The sequence below is a fragment of the Rattus rattus genome, chromosome 4 (assembly GCF_011064425.1).
Source record: "Rattus rattus isolate New Zealand chromosome 4, Rrattus_CSIRO_v1, whole genome shotgun sequence".
Taxonomy (NCBI): Eukaryota; Metazoa; Chordata; class Mammalia; order Rodentia; family Muridae; genus Rattus; species Rattus rattus.
Genome location: NC_046157.1, coordinates 60,339,540 through 60,344,545, shown reverse-complemented (window position 1 = coordinate 60,344,545; position 5,006 = coordinate 60,339,540). Strand labels below are relative to the sequence as shown.

At 42.6% G+C, this 5,006-nt stretch overlaps 1 pseudogene; it reads left to right on the top strand.

Moving 5' to 3' along the window:
- Positions 1-812: 812 nt before the first annotated feature.
- Positions 813-2,286, top strand: LOC116898365 (annotated as a pseudogene).
- The last annotated feature ends 2,720 nt before the right edge of the window (positions 2,287-5,006 follow it).

Here is a 5,006-nt window from a genome sequence, read left to right as displayed (position 1 = left end):
TTAAATTTTGGATGAAAATCTCAGACTATGGCCATGGTAAGAGTTGATGTGTTCACACATGCAGCATTAGCTATGACAGGACTTGCATTTCCCACGAGGCTGTGCCTCGTTCTTCTTCCTAGAACTGCAGGACATTTCCCAATTTTCCAGAAAGACGAATGGAAACCTCATTATTTAACTCTGGCTTATTGGCTGTGAAAAACTGAAATATAAGGCATTCTGTCAGAGGTAGTTGGAGGCTAGCAAGTGTTCTCCATGTAGTTCTCACTATCAGTTCAGCAACACATTTAGAATTGGGATGAACTCACTGGAAAATAGAATATCATGGATTACTGAATTGTAGCTGGGTTACATTTGCCCTGGAAACTTGCCAAATAACTTTAAACTTTTAACTTTACAAGAAGTTAGCTTTTGCTTTTGACTTCAGGTACATTTCTAATCTTAGTAGATTAGATTTCTTAGGTAACATATACAAAAGGAATAAAAAGAGAAAATCTGTTTTCTTATAATGTAAAATGTGGGTAGATTATCTGTAAATATATTTAGTACAAAATGGGACATTTAAATGAGGTTCATATTTTCCCTTAGGTTAAGATACTGACATTAAAACTGGCATTAATAAAATATTCAATAAGGTTATTTCTTATGAATATTTTGAAATCTTAGACACCTGTAAAGACAATATGCCTTCTACCAGAATGAAGACTTTTTTGCTTATAAACAATTTCAAGTGCTGCTCCGGTACAGAGTCGGGCTCATGTCTGTCCTTAAGACTCCCTTCCATGTCTACAGGACCCTCTTTTCTTCCTCTGCAGCGATCCTACTGCCAGAACTTCACCATGTCCATTCTCAAGATCCATGCCAGAGAGATCTTTGACTCACGTGGGAATCCCACCATTGAGGTGGATCTCTTCACCACAAAAGGTCTCTTCCGTGCTGCGGTGCCCAGGGGTGCATCCACTGGCATCTACGAGGTCCCAGAACTCCAAGACAATGATAAGACCCGCTTCATGGGGAAGGGTGTCTCAAAGGCTGACGAGCACATCAATAACACTATTGCACCTGCTCTGGTTAGCGAGAAACTGAATGTTGTGGAGCAGGAGAGGATTGACCAGCTGATGATCGAGATGGACGGCACAGAGAATAGATCTAAGTTTGGTGCAAAAGCCATCCTGGGAGTGTCCCTGGCTGTCTGAAAGGCTGGTGTCGTGGAGAAGGGGGTGCCCCTTTACCGTCACATTGCAGACTTGGCCGGCAACCCTGAAGTCATCCTGCCCATCCCAGCTTTTACTGTGATCAACGGTGGTTCTCACGCTGGCAACAAGTTCGCCGTGCAAGAGTTCATGATCCTACCTGTGGGGGCATGTGGGTAGGAAAGATCCTACCTCTTTCCGGGAAGCCATGCACATTGAAGCAGAAGTTTACCACAACCTGAAGAACGTCATCAAGGAGAAGTACGGGAAAGACGCCACCAATGGGGGTGATGAGGATGGATTCACACCTAACATCCTGGAGAACAAAGAAGCACTGGAGCTGTTCAAGTCTGCCATTGCAAAGGCCAGCTACACTGACCAGTTGTCATCGGCATGGTTGTGGCTGCCTCCAAGTTCTACAGGGCTGGCAAGTATGACCTGGACTTCAAGTCTCCAGATGATGCCAACTGGTACATCACACCCGACCAGCTGGCCGACCTGTACAAGTCCTTCATCAAGGACTACCCAGTGGTGTCCATTGAAGATCCCTTTGACAAGGACGACTGGGATGCCTGGCAGAAGTTCACAGCTACTGCAGGCATCCAAGTGGTGGAGGATGAGCTCACAGTGACCAACCCTGAGCGGATTGCCAAGGTTGCAGGCAAGAAGTCCTGCAACTGCCTCCTGCTCAAAGTGAACCAGATTGGTTCTGTGGCCGAGTCTCCGCAGGCTTGTTAGCTGGCCCAGTCCAATGACTGGGGTGTCATGGTGTCCCATCAATCTGGGGAGACTGAGGACACTTTCATTGCTGACCTGGTGGTGGGGCTCTGCACTGGGCAGATCAAGACTGGTACCCTCTGTTGATCTAAGCTCCTTGGCCAAGTACAATCAGATCCTTGGAATCGAGGAGCAGCTGGGCAGCAAAGCCAAGTTTGCTGGCAGGTCCTTCAGGAAACCCCCTGGCCAAGTAAGGCATGGACCGGAGATCCCTGGAGCTACCAGACCTTCTGTCCCTGATGTCATCCAGGTGGCTCAAGGCTGGCCCAGTGCTTGCCCCTCCCATGTCACTGGTTCCTTAGACGTCCACCCCTGACCACATGGAGCCCTGCTGGAGCCCCAGCTTTCTAATCATGTGATCAGTCTGAATCATGGTTTCTGTCACCTGACTTTCCAGCTAGTGTCTGGAGCCCTCAGAACTCCTGCCTAATCTCTAGGGTGCCCACACCATCAAGACTCCCCCAGTGGTTTACATGCAAAAATAAAAGCTGCAGAAGCCCTCCCACCCCCCAATAAAGCCCTCTTTCAATAAGAGAAGAGGCCTTTGGTTCTGTGCTTCTACAAGAATGAAGGCTTTTTTGCTGATAAAGAAATTCAGTGGGAGAAGAGGCCTTTGGTTCTGTGGATGCTCGATGCCCCAGTATAGGGGAAAGCCAGGAAGGTGATGTAGGAGTGGGTATGTGGGTGGGGGAGCACGCTCATAGAAGCAGGGGGAGTGGGGATGGGATAGGGAGTTTTCAGAGAAGCCTGGAAAGAGGATAACATTTGAAATGCAAATGAATAAAATACCCAATAAAATAAAAGAATTTCAAAAGACCTAGGTCATTAATTTATTCTTTAAACTTTGCTTTACTTTTATATAAATTCTTTCTGAAACTAATCAAGTCAGAGCAAGGCATAGACTGTATATCCTTCTATATTCTTATAACACTGGCTTATTCAGAATATATTCTTATAGAGTTAATTAAAAATGACCTGTTCTATTAGGGAATATTATTAGCATTGATCAAAACATCTATTAACTCTATTATATAAAATCATTGAAGTGGCTAGTATTATGTGACATCAGCCTATAAAATATCTAAAAGATAATATGAATGAAGTTAGCTGTTTAGGTGACAGCAAGCCTTTATGCAATTGTCGCGGATGGGAACTAAGTTTGTTGAAAAAAACAAGGGACTGTAGCACAGTTTGAAAAAAAAAAAAAACTTGTCTCACTCATCTCACTCATAATATACACATTAAACCAAGGATGACTCCTACAGTGAACTGTGACTTCCCATATGAATTAACAATCAAGAGTAGATATGAGTAGATATGCAACAGACAAGTTTATGACAAGTATAAATAATCAGCAATTGTCAGAGCCCATTACTTCAGAGTTACCATTTTTTCTCATAACCTTTTTCTTCCTTCTCCTACTTTTATTAACACAAAAACAAAAAATCAAGTAATATATACTCATAAATACAGTGACGTATATTTGTTGTTTTGAAAAAAAAATGGTCCTTATAAGCCCAAAATGAGTCTCACTGTTACAAGACGTGACCTTGTAGGAGATGGTGAGGCCTTGTAGAAAGTGTGTCACTAAGGGTTGGCTTTGAAGTTTCCAACACCCAAAGTTCAGTGTATCCTCTTTCCTACTGCTTAAAGATCCAGATGTAAAGCTCTAGGCTCCTGTGTCAGCTCCATGTCTTCCTGCTTGTCACCATGCTTCCTTCCGTGATGGCAATGGACTACACCTCTGAACTGTAAACCAGCTCCCAACTGAATACTTTCCTTAAAAAGAGTTGCAGTAATCATGCCATCTATTCCAACAATAAAACACTAGGACAATCAAAAAAAATCAAATGGAAGTATTAGAGAATGGAAAGAAACGGTTGGACCAAAGTAAGACTGAAAAAGCATACCAGCATAGACCCTTAGTTTTCCAGTTCCATTTCAACCCAGGCCTCCATAAGGAAGTAAAAATTCTACAGAATTTGGACAGCTACTTCTCTCCAGCTTTGCCACTTGCCTCACGTTTGGCCTGACACTAGTTCATGCTCAGAACTTTGTCAAACATACCATGGTAGTGGGTATCGCTAACACCTGGAGGTCTCCATTGCTCTTAGGTTTAGCCTTCTCTGAGTCAGAAAACGGCCAGTCATGAACTCCTTCAAAAATCAAAAACTGTCATCTATGTATTCTTCTCGCCTGCCATCAAGAACTGTAGTACAAAACTACATCCCACGACTGTTTCAACTAACATGGCAGTAGACTATATAAATAGGGATTTAGCTGCCACATTCTGTTCTGATATGATTAATAATCTTTCCTTGGATTACAGTTGTGTCTGTTCATCTATCCTTCGGGAGGGCGATTTGGAAAAAAAAAATTAAGGGTGGTTGTTCAAACCAAGAATCCCTTTTAGAAGCATTTCTCAGTTTAAACTCTGTTAAAGTTTACTTGTATTTTCACAGCATGAGTCATTCACTAGGTGTAATCTCAGAGAGACCTTCATGATGCAGAGAAGAGCAGGAAGTTTCTCGTTAATAATGCTAATGTCTCTTTAATAGTCCCAGTGTCTTTCTCATCACCTGTCTTTTCTATTACTTTAAATTTCCTCCTTGTGGCCTGGAGAGAGATGGCTTAGTGGATATGAGTGATTAATGCTCAAGCAGAAGCATATGAACTTTGATTCTCAGCATACACATAAAGTTATAAAGCATGGCTGTGCACTCCTATAATCTCAGCACTGGGGAGTAGAACGTAGGAGACAGGAAGATGATTTGTGAGTTACAACTTCCTGCCAAAGCAGCTTAGCTTGAATATATTGAATGTCTGGTTCACTGAGAGACTTTATCTCAAAGGAATAGTACAGAATTATAGAGCAAGACACTCAACATGTTCCTCTGACCTTCATGCATGCATATATACATGCACAGCTACAAATATAGCAAACACACACACATACACACACACACACAATTTTGAGAATAAGGAAGAAGTTTTAGATATGTATGCTCTTTAATTACCTTAACCATTACTCATCCC